This window comes from Tachyglossus aculeatus, chromosome 1 (assembly GCF_015852505.1).
Source record: "Tachyglossus aculeatus isolate mTacAcu1 chromosome 1, mTacAcu1.pri, whole genome shotgun sequence".
Classification (NCBI taxonomy): Eukaryota; Metazoa; Chordata; class Mammalia; order Monotremata; family Tachyglossidae; genus Tachyglossus; species Tachyglossus aculeatus.
Genome location: NC_052066.1, coordinates 130,327,108 through 130,344,107, shown reverse-complemented (window position 1 = coordinate 130,344,107; position 17,000 = coordinate 130,327,108). Strand labels below are relative to the sequence as shown.

General features: G+C 41.4%; 1 non-coding gene across 1 annotated transcript; it reads left to right on the top strand.

The window, feature by feature from the left end:
* The first annotated feature begins 14,623 nt into the window (after positions 1-14,623).
* TRNAI-AAU lies at positions 14,624-14,697 on the top strand. The gene has a single exon. It is a non-coding gene; the product is annotated as a tRNA-Ile (tRNA).
* The last annotated feature ends 2,303 nt before the right edge of the window (positions 14,698-17,000 follow it).

The window sequence follows — 17,000 nt, the reverse complement described above, 5'->3', positions numbered from 1 at the left end:
TAGAGCTTAACTAATAGGGTATGCAAGGTATAGTTACAGTAGGGCTGCTGGAGTGCTTCCGTGATGCAGAAGGGCTGAACGGGCATTAGGATGAATTTAAGCAAGCTGTATTAGAAATTAATTCAGGGCCTTCTGAGATGTGTTTTTTTTAGAAAGACTTTGAAAGTACAGAGAACTGCGGTCTGTCAAATTTGAAAGAGAGTGGGAGAGACGGTTCCAGAAAAGACAGCAAGGGAGCAGGAGGTCATTGGCAGGAGAGATGAGAATGAGGCATGGGGATTAAGTTACCTTGAGAAGAATGAGCCAGGGTGTAGTGGGAGAACAGAGTGGATAAATAGGAGGGAGAGATCTGATTGAATGCCTTAAGCCAACGGTCAGGAATTTCATTACAGAGAAAGCACTGAATGGAACCAAATCTGAGTCAACCCACGTTCAGCCCTCAATCCAGGTCAAGTGAGTGAAATGGGTTAAATGTATTAAAAAGTGCTGGGGATAGTGGAAAACTCAGATTATCTCCAGGGACATATTGGCTCAGCAAAAACCTAAATAAAGGTCAATTGGAGCATAGTCTTAAGTTTTAAAGGGTTATATAGAGGTGAAGACTAACTGCCTTAGAGAGAGACATCATGCCCATTTGAGTAGAAATGTGTGTTCAGTAGAAACATCATCAATATGAACTTACTACTAAGGACACGTTGCAAGAAATTGTCTCTGAAAATAAAAGCAAATCATAATGCCCAGAAGAAACAATAGGCAATGGCAATCTTCACCCCCTGTTTGTCCATTCTTTATAAAAGCAATACCAATTACATTATAGGGCAAGGCAATTGATGCATTTAATTCTAAGTCACTCCAGATGAACTACAGAGCAAAAGTAAAACAAAAACTGCTACAATTTGCTCGTTGCACCTGTGAATTTTAGAGTTGGGGATTTACTTTTTCAGTCCCATTTAAGATCACTTATAAAGCCACATCTAGATGCAGATGTCAGAGCAGTAATCCAAAAGATACTTGAGATTTGCCTCACGTCGGAAACACGGCAGATCACAGATCAGAGGAACCGTGATCAGAGAGGCACCTTGATTTGTGTCTGTCAGCAGCAGAGTGATTCTTTGATCTTCACAGACACAGATAGCCTACATCTATGTTCTCCCATTTATTTTCTCCCCTGCTCACACTCTTGATCAGAAATGAAGAGGGGAAAGGGGTAGTAGAATCAGCCCTCATGCCCACTTTGAACATCCACCCTGATGGCTCGATGATATCATTCATTTGAAAGTGAAAACAATCCTAATTTCAACTGTTTCCAAGGGAGGAATCTGAAAGATCATTTTATAGCAAAACAAATGTTATTTTATTTTATGTCTACCACAATGACTAAACTACATTTAACAAGAGCACCGTAAGGAACATCAGGCAACACACATAAAATAGACTGTGGATTCTCATTTGGTAGCAAATTGGGTATTCCAGTTTTTCCTGAACATAAAAATAGATCTGTTACCTCAAGCAGAGCTGTTCTGCCCAGTGTGGGACATTCTGGTGCTTTCCTTCCATAACAAGCTTGGAATCGCTAAAAGGGCATCCCTCTGGGGATGGAGAAGAGCAGCTTGCTGCAAGGAGGATTCATATTTCATGGGATGAAATAGGTCTTGCACAGCCTGCTCCAGAGGAAGCCCTGCCCAGTGGCTCGACATAAAAATTTACCTCTGCCGCTCCCAGGAGCCAATCTGACCCTTGCATAAAATAGTTCCTGAAAAACCTGGAAGGGGATATTTAATAAAGATCAACAAATTAGTGAATATGTAGAGTGAGGGCTCAGTGAATAAAAGTAAAAATATCGACAGATACTATGTTTCAGATGTGATGGCAAAATGTATTAAGCAAATGATCTACAATCAAAAAGTGATCCATATGTATTTAAAATGGGAAATGAGGGTTCTAGTCAATGCATCAAAATGTTACAACTAAAAATAAAAGCTCCAACAGTTAACACATCAGTTATACTATAACATAGGTCTGAGTCAACCTATTATTGACTTTTTCATTTCCCTCCTCTCAGCTGTTTTGCTGTCCTGTACCTTCGTTCCTTCCCACATCCAGAAGATTTTAGCTCTCCCTCTAGCCACCGCTTTCCTAAAATATGCATTGTAACTGGAACTGGGAAGCAGCATGGCCTAGTTGAAAGAGCATAACCCTAGGAGTCAGAGGACCTGGGTTCTAATCTCAGCTCAGCCAACTGTTTACTGCATGACCTTGAGCAAGTGACTTAGCTTCTCTGTGCCTCAGTTGTCCTGTTTTTCCTCCTTCTCAGACTGTAAGCTCCATGCAGGACAGCGACTGTGACCAACCCAATTAACTTGCATCAATTCCAGTGCTTAGAACAGTAATTGCCACAGAGTAAGCACTTAACAAATATTATAAAAAAAATTCTCAAGTGCTTAGTATAATGCTCTGCCTATAGTAAGCATTCAATAAATGTCATTGATTGATAAAAGAAACTTCAGATGTTATTTGCTTATTCATTCATTCAGTCGTATTTATTGAGCGCCTACTGTGTGCAGAGCACTGCGCTAAGCACTTGGGAAGTACAAGTCGGCAACATATAGAGACGGTCCCTACCCAACAACGGACTCACAGTCTGGAAGGGGGAGACAGACAACAAAACAAAACATGTAGACAGGTGTCTGGCACAGTCACCCCATCAACAGGGGGATTACATTCACTGGAAACTCGGAGGGACTTTACAGAGTCAGAAAGAGTCTGGCTGACTTAAATCGAACTTTTAAGCACCAAAACCCAATTCTGCTTTGCCACCCATAATGACCTCAACAGATTTCGGACCTAAGCAGCTGGGAATGCGAGCTTTTCGGTGCAGAATGGGTTCCTCTCCAAGTGCCCCCCCAACGCAGGGTATTTGGCCGGGCAATGAGGCAGCCCAGCTAAGAAAGTGGCACACTTGCGGTGCCATCGTCCCCGCCTGCTGCCACTGAACCGAGGCCCCGGGCCCTCTCTGCTTGTGCTGGGCACCTGGGAAGGGACCAACCACCTCTGCCAAGAAAGATGTCAAGCGGCTGGCGGGCCCCGTCGCCCCGGAACGGGAATGCAGGCCGGGCTCAGATGGGGCCGTCACCTTGGCAAACAGGTCGAGTCAGAAGGGCTCCATGCTGACGCCAGCTGCCTTGATGAGGGTGTTGATCTTGTCCTCCGTGACGGTGACCTCGTTGTCGTGCAGGATGAGGGTGGAGTGGATGCAGGCGAGCTCGGAGACGGAGGCCATGGCGCGCCGGTGGCCTGGTGAGGGGCTCGTAACCGGCGGGGCGGCCTTAGCTTCCCGGAGGAAGGACTGAGCACCTTGGCAGGCAGGCAGGCAGTCTGCGGAAGAGAAAATGTATTAAATAGCATACTAAATAATACGAAGAATACAACTACATATTATATTTCCAATGTAAAACATTTGCCTGTAGAAATCCTAAAAAAACAAATTAGAGGTGGATGGAATAATAAACAGCAGACTACTTTTCCGTTATAAGAGCACGGGCTTTGGAGTCAGAGGTCATCGGTTCAAATCCCGGCCCCGCCACTTGTCAGCTGTGTGACTTTGGGCAAGTCACTTCACTTCTCTGGGCCTCAGTTCCCTCATCTGTAAACTGAGGATTTAGACTGTGAGCCCCCGTGGACAACCTGATCACCTTGTAAACTCCCCAGCGCTTAGAACAGTGCTTTGCACATAGTAAGCGCTTAATAAATGCCATCATTAAGTCACTTAACTTCTCTTTGCCTCAGTTCCCTCATTTGTAAAATGGGGATTAAGACTGTGAGCCCCATATGGGGCAACCTGAACACCTCGTATCCCTTCAGCGCTTAGAACAGTGCTTTGCACATAGTAAGCACTTAACAAATACCATTATTATTATTATTATTATTATTATATATTGGTCAGAGATATTTATTTTGAAAATCATATGGGATTCTGACAGAGTCATAAAGAACAAGTAGATTATGTACCCATGGATCAAAAAATGATCTTCTCTGTTGTTCTAACATTTGGTCAAGCACCATTTGTATCAGATCACCAGATGATGTGATAGAAGTTGTCACCTTCCAAGAAGATGAGATTAAAAGAGCTCTGAAGCAATTGTAAAAGTGGCAATCTAATGTTTGCAGAGGAATTCAATGTTACCAAAATATCTACTAAGGAAATGCACAGTAATTATGATATATTTCTACACAAGTAATCTTGTCTACTAATAGAGACAAAAGTGAAAATAGAGCCAAGAAAGAAATCATGGGTAAAGAAAAGAAGCCTGTAAATGGTGTGGAGAAAGGTGTACATGAGTGCTGATAGTAATTATGAGGAGCACAAGACATTTCGCAGGGACATTTAGGAAATTATTCAAAAGCATTATGCAGAGTCAAGAAAGAGTTGAGAATTGCCACAGAAGTGAAAGAGAGCCTGAAGAGAGTCAGAAGATTTTTACACCTGAAACAGAATACCCCAGTTGGAGTTAAAGTGAAAACAGAGGTGAAGATTGACAGAATCCTATGGATTATATGTACATGATTCTAAAGCAGTTTCTACTCAGTAAGTTGCTTTCAGTCTAGAGTCAATAAAATAAAGGAAGGAATTGAAGATGCCATTCACAATCTGAAGTGTGGAAATGTCCAGTTAGCAATAGAATATGCTTGCCAAAACCAAAAAGCAGGAAGTATACCTTTCCACTTTTGGTTTAATATATACATATTTGGTTTAATATATACATACATAATATATACATACATGGACACTTAGATTGCATGGAAAAAATTGGTGCAGAAAAAAAACCCTCCAGAGGTGCTCTGAAACTCTTATCCAATAATTGTCTACTTAAAAATATTCAAAGCTTTCATTAGATCGTGGTAAACCATCTCAATAATCCCTGATGTTACTAATGGTATAAAGCTATTGATAGCCTCCACCATCAGAAAATGCCTAAAATTCCAAATCCCATCTTGCCTAGTGTTCATCCATCCAAGAAATTGTTCCACATAGTGGGAATTAGCACAGTTTGCAATGTTCTTAATGAAACCTGATCAACTCTTTATATAAATGGACCTCCTGGAGGAAATGAGTTGCAATTGCATAATGAAAATGGCCATTGCAATGTTCAACAGCCCATATTGTATAAACCTTCATAGAGGAATCAAGCAAGGTAGATATTCTCACCAAAACTGTTTGTAGTCCTTTTAAAGTCTCTCTTCAACAAATTCAGTGGGGAGGAAAAAAAAAAAAACCAAGAGTGACAACAAGCAATTGTCTCACTTCCTCTCTGGCGTTGATGACAAAATCCATGATTTGCCATTGTGGTCACATGAAATTGGCCTGAGTTGTTGAAACTCTAGGAGATCAAGTGGTTGTACAATATATATTGACTAGGAGAATATACTCATATAAATGGAAAAGTTGAAGTGTAAAATATTCATCTTCTTTGGAAATGAGAACATAAAGCAATGGGCTGACCTGAAGTGTTACTTAGGCAACCAGCATATGTATTTAGACAATGGAGGATATTAGATATACTCTGGACCAGAGCAGATTCAAGCCATCATAAATTCATTCATTCAATCATATTTATTGAGCGCTTACTGTGTGCAGAGCACTGTACTAAGCGTTTAACTTCCTCAAATGCCTAACATTACTTTGAGTTTATCTTACATGACTACATTACTCTTGTCACACATCAAAATTCACTTCGGGATTGAGAATTAGTCAAAGACATTAATCCCACAAATTAAGAATTTTGGGTACTTTGTGGACCAGGGCATCTTCGTAAGTCTCTAGCAGAGTTGATATATGTCAGAAAGATATAAAAATGACAAAGTCTCATACAAATAGCATCCAGGAGTGAGAAATAAACCACTGAATTGACAAAAACCTAGGATAATCTCTTTCAATGTTAGTTTCTTTGCATTAAGAAAGTAAATCAAGAATATCTGTCTCTAAAATCAATCAAAATATTCACTGCAATAGGAATAGTCTTCTTCTAGACTGTGAGCCCGTTGTTGGGTATAGATTGTCTCTGTTGCTGAATTGTACTTTCCAAGAGCTTAGTACAGTACTCTGCACACAGTAAGTGCTCAGTAAATACGATTGAAGGAATGAATGGACAGGTTGATTGTTTTCTAGTCACTAAAGCTCTTGTTTGAGGTTTACAAAATAGAGTATTAAAAGTTAATCACTTCATGATGTAGTTAATAAAATTAATACCTTGCTTGTTCCCTTAAACTTGGCTTTAGATAGAAGTGCTTAAAGTCAGTTTTTCATCTAGTCCATGTCCCAACAAATTAGATTGAGTCTTGGGTAACAAAAGGTTTTAAAAGATATCTTGGAATTTGTTAGATCTGTGGATTATAGTTACCAATAATAAATATTCTCCAATTACTTTGGTATGGAGATTTGCTCATGATAGCAGTACTTCCATAAAACCCAATTATATTGTCACCAGCACTGTTGGACTTCCTTTTTCCTTCAGCCACTGCTAGTTCCCAAGGATTTTTGTTCCTCAGGTGGTAATACCAACAATCCATTGTTCTTGATGGAGAAGCAGTGTGGCCTTATGGAAAGAACTCAGAACCTGGGATCCAATCCTGGTTATGCCACTTTCCTGCTTTGTGAATCTGAGCAAATCACTTTACTTCCTTGTGCCTTATTTCCTCACCTCCATAATGGGGTTTAAATACGTGCTCTCTCCTGTTTAGGTTGCATGTTTTTTATGCTATCTGTTAAGTGCTTACTATGTGCCAGACATTGTACTAAGTTCTGGGTTAGATACAAGTTAATCAGGTTGGACACTGTCCAGGTTCATTCATTCATTCAGTTGTATTTACTGAACATTTGCTGTATGTACAGCACTGTAGTAAGCACTTGGGAGAGTATACTGTAACACATTCCCTGCCCACAATGAGCTTACAGTCTAGAGGGAAGAGACAAACATTAATGTAAGTGTTACAGATATGTATGCAAGTGTCTTAGGGCCAGGAGGGGGATGAGTAAAGGGAGTAAATTAGGACAACACAGAAGGGAGTGGGAGAAGAGGAAAGGAGGCTTAGTCAGGGAGAGCCTCTTGGAGGAGATGTGACTTCAATGAGGTTTGAAGTCTGCACACAGTAAAAGTGTTCAATAAATATGATTGAATGAATGAGTGAAAGTCAGGGAGAGTAATTGTCCTGTCAGATTTGAGGAGGGAGGGCATTCCAGGCCAGCGGCAGGAAATGGGCTAATTGTCGGTGGTAAGATAAATGAGATCAAGGTATGGTGAGAAAGTTGGTATTAGAGGAGCAAAGTGTGATGGCTGGGTTGTAGTAGGAGTGGAGTGAGGTGTGGTAGGAAGGGCAAGGTGATTGAGTGCTTTAAAGCCAATGGTGAGGAGTTTTTCTTTGACATGCAGGTTGATGGGAAACCACTAGAGTTTCTTGAGGAGTGGGGAAACATGTCATGATCGTTTTTATAGAAAAATGATCCCGGCAGCAGAGTGAAATATGGACTGGAGTGGGGAGAGATTGGAGACTAAGAGGTCAGCAAGGAGGTTGATTCAGTTATCAAGGTGGGTTAGGATAAATGATTGTATTAATGTGATAGAATTTTGGATGGAGAGAAAAGGGCAAGTTTTAGTGATGTTGTGAAGGTGGAACCAACAGGACTAGTTATTGATTGAATATGTGGGTTGAATAAAAGAAAGGAGTCAAGGATAATGCCAAGATTATGGGCTTGTGAGAAACGAAGGATGGTCGGGCCATCTACAGTGATGGGAAAGTCATGGGGAGGACAGGGTTTGGTTGAGAAGATAAGGAGTTCAGATTTGGATATATTAAGTTTGAGGTACTAGGAGGACAACCAAGTAGAGGTGCCTTGAAGGCAGGAAAAAATGCAAGACTGCAGAGAGGGAGAGAGACCGGGGTGGAGATGTAGATTGGGGTATCATCCACATAGAGGTGGTAGTTGAAGCCATGGGAGTGAATGAGTTCTCCAAGAGAGTAGGTGTAGATGGAGAATAGAAGGGTCCTAGAACTGTCCACGCCCCACATGAGGCTTACAGTATTAATCTCCATTTTACAGATGAGGTAAATGTTTTGAGCAAGAGTGACTCCATCTTGTAAAAAAGAAGCCATTTCATAAGAGACTGTTCTTTGACCCTGGGAGCAACAATGTTAAAGGAGGAATTTAAAGAGAAGCTAGATTGTTTTGCTGAGAAGTTGAGGAGGTCTTAAATTGCTGAGGAATTTGAGGAAAAATGGAATTGTCTTGCAGAGGAGTTTGAGGAGGAACTGAATTGCCCTGCTGTTGGGCAGGAGAAAGACTGCTGGATGAGCCTGCGGGGTAGGCATGACAAGGGGTTGGGGAGGGGTAGCTGTCCCCCTGGCTTTACCTGGAAACAGGCATGAGACAGCAGCGAATCAGGACCCCCACTGCAAACTGTCCCCAGAACAACTGCCAAGAGTGGATAAAAGTTGGGGGGAAGAACTGGTCCCGTGGGGGGTGGCCAAACCACCTAACCTAAGACACCTGCGGCGTGGCCATCAGGAACCATCTAAAACTCGTATCAGGATGCCGTGCGGCAAACAGCAGGATTCCCTGAACTCTTCTGACGTGGGACCATTTGCACAAACTTGGGGAAAACTGTAGGATGGGTATCTATTTTTGTCATAATTTGTGTGTTAGTGTTGTGTGTGTGTGTGTGTTTACTTACCTCTTCTGAGTAGACTAAGCATGGATTAAAACTTTCTTCTCTATACAGTGGTGGTTTGGTTTATTAATAATACTAATAATGATCATATTTGTTAAACACTTACTACGTGCCAAGCACCATTCTAAGCTCTAGGGTAGATACAAAGTAATCAGGTTGTCCCACGTGGGGCTCACAGTCTTAATCCCCATTTTACAGATGAGGTAACTGAGGCCCAGAGAAGTTAAGTGACTTGCCCAAAGTCACACAGCTGACAATTGGCGGAGCCGGGGTTTGAACCCATGACCTCTGACTCCAAAGCCCAGGCTCTTTCCACCAAGCTATGCTGCTTCTCTGAAAAATTTTAATGGCATTTATTAAGCGCTTACTATGTGCAAAGCACTGTTCTAAGCACTGGGGAGGTTACAAGGTGATCAGGTTGTCCCACGGGCAGCTCACAGTATTAATCCCCATTTTCCAGATGAGGTAACTGAGGCACAAAGAAGTGAAGTGACTTGCCCAAAGTCACGCAGCTGGGATTGGAGGAGCTGGGATTTGAACCCATGACCTCTGACTCCAAAGCCCGTGTTCTTTCTACTGAGCCACTTTCCACTTGACTTGCCCAAGGTCACACAGCAGACAAGTGGCAAAGCCAGGATGAGGGCAGCAAACTGGGGATTAAGACTGTGAGCCCCCCGTAGGACATCCTGATCACCTTGTCACCTCCCCAGTGCTTAGAACAGTGCTTTGCACATAGTAAGCACTTAATAAATGCCATCATTATTATTATTATTATTATTTCACTTCTCTGGGCCTCAGTTCCCTCATCTGTAAAATGGGGATCAAGACTGGGAGCCCCATGTGGGACAGGGACTAACCCAATTTGCTAGTATCCACCCCAGCACTTAGTACAGTGTCTGGCATACAGTAAGTGCTTAACAATACCACAGTTATTATTATTATTATCATTATTGATAAACTGACCTTACCCTTCTCAGGAACCCTTAATTTGGAGCTATGCCACTCTGGAGTCTGGGCCAAGCTCTTTCATATGCTGGGCAGAGTTGGCTTCAGATAATATGCTAGTGAAGCAAGTGCCTCAGAATGCAATGTGGAAGAGGGCAGCAGCCTGGCTTTGTGGGGTTAGCAACAGTGTCCAAACTTGGGGGAGGGAGGAATGGTGGGTAGGACAACATCAAAGGGGAAGGGAGTAGTGATGTAAGTGGAAAATCATCAGGGGGCAAATTTGAAAGCACCTATTAAATGGAAGTGGTGCCTACCTGAAGATGGACCTGGGAAGGGAACAAAGGGAAGATGGATCAAGGCTCTCCCCAGAGCTATGCTTAGGCTCAAGTGTTTGAATGTTCTCAGCAGCCCAAGCAGTATGGACCCATCAAAAACTTCTAGCACCTGTGCACTTATTTCTACCCCTCTTCAGCATTTACAAGCATGTTTGTTTGATTGCACTTTGTTACTTATTTTTATTATTCTATTTGTAAATATTTTTTCTGTCTGTCTTTCCCGCCCCCAATAGAATGTAAACTCCTTGTGGGCAGGGAATACATTACTTCTTTGTTTGTTGCCTCCCAAGCACTTAACACAGAGCTTTGCACTCGGTGAGCACTCAGTAAATGCTATCATCGCGGCTTGCAATGTTACTACAGAAAGCTGCGTGCACATGCAGTAAAACATGGCCTGGAACAAATTTTTCCCTCCCTCTGGGTGGCCAAATATCTGAAGCCAGCTTGGTTTGGGCTACCGCAAGCCACCACAAGGCTTGCACATTCCAGCTGTGACAGTCCATTGCCACCCAGATCTGAGAATTGCAGTGATAGGGGGACACAACTGTAAACGTGTAGCTGAGGACTGAGAGAGAAGGGTGAAAAATTCCCACTCTGATCACAGTTCCTACCAATGCTTTATTTTGATCCCAGGAGCTCCACTGGGAAGATCAAGGTCAATATGTGCCACCAGAGAAAAAAGTACATCTGAGGGACAAATGAGTGCTTTCCCGTCTTTAATGCGGTGTCAATTACATGTGCACTTTCCTGTATGAGTGATTGTGAATCCATAATGAAACACCACTCTACACTCTAATTCAGAAGGAAAGAAGACTATTATGTCAAATGCCTCTAAATATGATGGATTACCACAGAATGCATGAGCCATATCTGGATTCTGAAACAATAAAACAATCTGTTATCCCAACACAATAAGCCTGATGGCAAATGGACATTTGGGGAAGGAAAGACCAGTGCAAACTGGATTCCCCCACAAAAACTTTGCATCAAAATATTTCAACTGATATCTGGCACGGGTGGGAGGTTTCCAAGCAAAACATTGTTGTGCCAAAAGTAGATGAGCAAAAATGGTCTGCTGAACACTCAGTTATGCAATGTGCTGCTGAATTTGTACTCTCAGAGATTGCCAGGGACCAAAACATCACTTGCTGGGACCCAAATTGAGGCACAGCATAATGATACTGGAATATCTGGGATAGAAAATTTCACACTCCAATTCATTCTCTGTTATGAAGACAAGATAAAAGAAACAGGAACAGTATTTAGCAGCAGTAGTACAAAACTACTGATAAAGATCAGCAATTAGAAAAAAATTGTGACATTTGTTAAGTACTTACTTTGTGCCAGACACTATACTAAGCACTGGGGTGAATAAAAGCAAATCATGTTTATTCATTCATTCATTAATTCATTTAATTGTATTTATTGAGCACTTACTGTGTGCAGAGCACTGTACTAAGTGCTTGGGAAGTACAAGTTGGCAACATATAGATACGGTCCCTACCCAACAGCGGGTTCACAGTCTAGAAGGGGGAGACAGACAACAAAACAAAACATACTAACAAAATAAAATAAATAGAATAAATATGTACAAGTAAAATAGAGTAATAAATATGTACAAACATATGCATATATACAGGTGTTGTGGGGAGGGGAAGGAGGTAAGGTGGGGGGATGGGGGAGGAGGGGGAGAGGAAGGAGGGGGCTCAGTCTGGGAAGGCCTCCTGGAGGAGGTGAGCTCTCAGTAGGGCTTTGAAGGGAGGAAGAGAGCTAGCTTGGCGGATGTGTGGAGGGAGGGCATTCCAGGCCAGGAGGAGGATGTGGGCCGGGGGTCGACGGCGGGACAGTGCTAACTGCTTAGTACAGTGCTCTGCACACAGTAAACGCTCAAAAAATATGATTGATTGATTGATTGACAGGCGAGAACAAGGGACTGTGAGGAGGTTAGCAGCCGAGGAGCGGAGGGTGCGGGCTGAGCTGTAGAAGGAAAGAAGGGAGGTGAGGAAGGAGGGGGCGAGGTGATAGAGAGCCTTGAAGCTGAGAATGAGGAGTTTTTGCCTGATGTGTAGGTTGATTGGTAGCCACTGGAGATTTTTGAGGAGGGGAGTAACATGCCCAGAGCGTTTCTGCACAAAGATGATCTGGGCAGCCGCTGCTGAAGTATAGATTGAAGTGGGGGAGAGACAGGAGGTTGGGAGATCAAAGAGGAGGCTGATGCGGTAATCCAGTCGGGATAGGATGAGAGATTGAACCAACAGGGTAACAATTTGGATGGAGAGGAAAGGGCAGATCTTGGTGATGTTGTGGAGGTGAGACTGGAGGGTTTTGATGACGGATTGGATGTGAGGGGTGAATGAGAGAGCAGAGTCGAGGATGACACCAAGGTTGCGGGCTTGTGAGACGGGAATGATGGTAGTGCCGTCAACAGTGATGGTGAAGTCAGATTAGACACAGTACTTGTTCCACATGGGGCTCACAGTCTCAATGTCTCAATCCCTGAACCCATGACCTATTCAGAACCCCATTAGATGCTTTGCTAACCATAGTAGGTAACTATGGTTAGCTATGGATTGGACTGGGTAAACTGTGATATATTACACGTACCCTGACCATCCTGTTGTTCTCCCCTCAGGGCACAGTGGAGCTGGCTAGGGCCAATGCAGGAAGAGGGAGTGGACCAAAGGAGGAGTGGGGAGGAGTGAGAGGAAAGGTTAAAAAGGAGAAGAAGGAGCAAGGTGGCCTCAGGATGGAATACGTCTCAGTTCCAGCCAAGGAAATGGTAGTTACTCTTCCATTCATTTACTCATTCAACCCAGCTGATGTTACCTCTCCACTGATGTTAATTATTCAACCCCAACCCACAGCATTGCAGCAAGAATGCACTGGTCCTGTAGGTTAGTATGAGTATGCAGTTCTCTATCTGGGCAGTTACGAAGAAATTGCTCACAAGTAGCTTATTATTTTTTGAGAGGCAGATCAAATCCAATTACAAGCATAAGTGATGCTAATATATACAACATAAAACCAATGAAGTTAACAACTGTTACTACCTACCATAAGTGAGTTTTAGTTTGGATAATTTTTTTAAAAAAGTGGTTGACTATAAAAGTGGATGACATTTAAGATACTCAAACTGAACTTCTTTTTGCTATCTTAGTTTTCAATTACCTGAACATACTACTGTTCCACTTTTTTTTAGGTAATCAGATTTTAACCATGAAAGGTAGATACAGTCTTTTAAAGTCCATTCTGGACCTAAAATTCTCTACAAACAATGCACTGTGGCTGTATAACCAATTATATTTACTGAGCTCTTACTATGTGCAAAGCACTGTACAAAGCACTTGGGTTAGCATAATAGAGTTGGCATGAGCCCTGCTTTCTAGGATTTTATAATCTAGTGTAAGGAGTTTAAAATCAAATGGGTATTCATGCTAGCCATTCCAGAAAGGATGAAGAATAGTTAATACTCTTCATATCTCCCAAGAAAATCTTCTGATCTTTCACTGCTCTCTACTGTCACCTTTGAGCAACAGTTATTTATTCATTCATTCACTCATATTTATTGAGCACTTACTATGTGCAGAGCATTATACGAAGCACTTGGGTGAGCAAAATGCAATAATAAACATATTCCCTGCCCACAACCAGCTTCAGTCTACTATTGTCCAAAGTGATGCTAAAAATCCCTTCTCTATGAGTCATTTCCTAATTCATCCCATCTCTATCAGCCATGCAGTGACTCTGGAATTACTTATGCTATTACTTATATATCTGTTTATTTGATAATTATGTATTCCCTTGTGTTTTACCCACTCTCATCCAACTACAATGTATTCATTAATGTATGCCCACTTGTTTTCCCCATTAGATACATCCCCATTAGGTACTTCTTTGTATGAGCCTCAAACACCTCTGCATATAAATGGCCTTCTACAAATACTTTAAGATAAGTTCTGGACTGATCTCATCTATCTGGCTACTAACCCTTCCCCCATGTCCTGCCTCTGGTGTGGAACACCCTCCCTCCTCAAATCCAACAAACAATTTACTCTCTCCCTTCAAAGCCTTATTGAAGGCACATCTCTCCAACAGGCCTTCCCTGACTAAGCATCAGTTCCTCTTCTCCCACTCCCTTCTACATGGCCCTCACTTCATCATCATCATCAATCGTATTTATTGAGCGCTTACTATGTGCAGAGCGCTTGGGAAGTACAAATTGGCAACATATAGAGACAGTCCCTACCCAACAATGCCCTAGCCCCCTTCCCAACCCCACAGCACTTATATATATATTTATTATTTATTTATTTATATTAATGTCTGTCTCCCTTGCCTCTAGACTGTAAGCTTGTTGTGGGCAGGGATTGTGTCTGTTTATTGTTGTATTGTACTATCCCAAGTGCTTAGTACAGTGCTCTGCACACAGTAAGTGCTCAATAAATACGATTGAATAAATGAAAGAAAGAACTGTAACAAGGACTGATTTGTCTAGTAATGCATCATGAAACTAACTTTAAAGACGAGGAGGGAGAGTAGCATTGGGGAGGAAGAAGAGAAGGGAGCATTCTTAATAGGAGCAAAAGTTAAAATATTTCTGAAGGTGAACATTTCTGAAGTGGCCGGTTAGCTCAATTGGTTAGAGCATGGTGCAAATAATGCCAAGGTCACGGGTTCGATCCCCATACGGGCCATGTGAGTTTTCTTTCTTTTAGACTGTGAGCCCACTGTTGGGTAGGGACTGTCTCTATATGTTGCCAACTTGTACTTCCCAAGCGCTTAGTACAGTGCTCTGCACACATAAGTGCTCAATAAATACAATTGATTGATCGATTGAACATGCATTTTTTCTCTTTTTTATGGTATTTTTAAAGCACTTACTAAATGCCTGGCATATTTGGCACTGGGGTAGATACAAGATGATCAGGTTTGACATAGTCCCTGTCCCACTTTGGGCTCACAATTTTAATCCCTATTTTACAGAAGCAGTAACTGAGACACAGAAAAGTTAAGTGACTAGCCCAAGGTTATAAAGTAGGTACATAGCAGAGTCAGGATTAGAACTCACATCTTCTGACTTTTAGCCCCTTGCTTGTTCCATTAGTCCATACTGCTTCTCACAAAGTGGAAGGAGAAAGCGTTTCTTTCTCTTACATTGTTTAGAAGTTGTAAGAACTATGTTTGAGTATTCTGTCCCTCTCCCCTCCACTTCTGGGATAATGGGTTTGGCCACTGGACAGCTGAAGAGAAATATCATTGGATATAGGTGGGTGGAACTTTGGCTGGAGGTTTCCTTTACATGAAAGTCATTACATTGATTTAACCATATATATGTGTGTGTGTATGAATATATATATATGTATATATATATGTATATATATATATATACATATATATATTCATCAGGAAATTGAAATCTTTCCTAGGCATTGGTTTTGTATGTTTTAGTAACTAACCAGAGGCTATCCATGAATGCCATATCTACCATAAACTCTCATGAAGGATTATACACAATTTAATTCCAAGACTTTAAAATATGTTATTAAACTTTTCATTCCTTTCCCATAGGACTTACCAGATTTATGGTTAATTTCAGGGGAAATGGCCCCTAGAATTGAGAGAATGAATTCATGCTGAAATGTTTGATTAAATTGAGAAAAATAACCAGTCATTCAGTTTCTAAAGTTCTCAGAAAGGTTTGGAATGGTGTTTAAATTAATCAAAATGGATTCAGGTACAGCTGACTGTTCCCAGAATATGTTGAAAAAACATATCATTTAAAATCAATTTTATTTATATGTCATACTTCTTTTTTCCATTCTTTCATTTTTTAATTACATATACCTCTTTTTTTAAAGATCTAGTTGCTACGCTTTGGAAGAAGAAAGTTAACAAATTATGGTGAGTTTTTCCATAATAAAAATTTAACCAGATTATTATCCCAGTTTCATAACCATCAGCCTCATGGTTTAGCCAGTTTGTATTAGCAAGTCCATACTAGCAAAGTAAAATGGAGAAGGGATGCTGTTACCCAGCTAATTTGACAAAAGAGTCCGCTTTTGGCTCAGTTATCTAGATATTTCTCTTGAAAACATCTTGGGCCCTTCTTTTTCTTATTTTAATACTGCGAAGTCCCTTAAAAATTGCCTTTGGGTATCTTTTATAATGTATTTTTTCAATTCAATCTTCTCTTTATCATGTATTTATACAGAATAGAAATTAGTCTCTACCAGAATGACAAAGTTGGTTCTATCTCTAACAGGTAATTATTATCTTAAATTGGTCTCATTTTCACTTAGTCTGTTTTTCTCCTGCTTCTCTTTTTCTCCCATTCCTCCAAACCTTGGAGTACAGATGAGAAAATTGAAGCCTGCTGAGATGATGTTGTGTCTGCTTTTCTATAGTATTTATTGAGTGTTTGGAAGAATGCCAGAGACAGAAGAAAAGTACATGTGGATTTCCAGGAGTATGTAATATGGTGTATCTTCTCTGCCCTATAAAATAACTTAGTATGTCATGTGATAGAAGCCACTAGGTTCTATTTTAATGATTTTAAGCCAAGTTAGTAAATTCTATGCTAACAAAACAAAGTGGTCTCTGAGACTAACTTCTTTCTAAATTCTGATTTTTATGCCCTCTGAGTAGGGCAGAGCCAGTGAAATCTTGCCTAATTGAAAAGTGGAAGTCACCAGCTAGGTAAAACAATGGGTTTCGCCCCCTGCTTTCTTGCCCTATTCCTTCTAAGGGAGGAATTCCTTCTCATTAGAAGGCAGTCTAGAACTCTGTAGATGTCTGACTTCACAACCGTTCCGATCAGGACTGAGATCTCCAACAAAGCTGAAGGAAGAAGAAGTCCTGCTGAAGGTCTTCCAAGTGCTTGTTAAGACTTGTTTCTGCCTCCGTACAGGTTCTTGCTCCTCTAACCCTCTCAGTAATGTGGACCTAGGCAATTAGAGTAGGGACTGGTATACCAAGATTCATTCCAACCCTTTCTTCA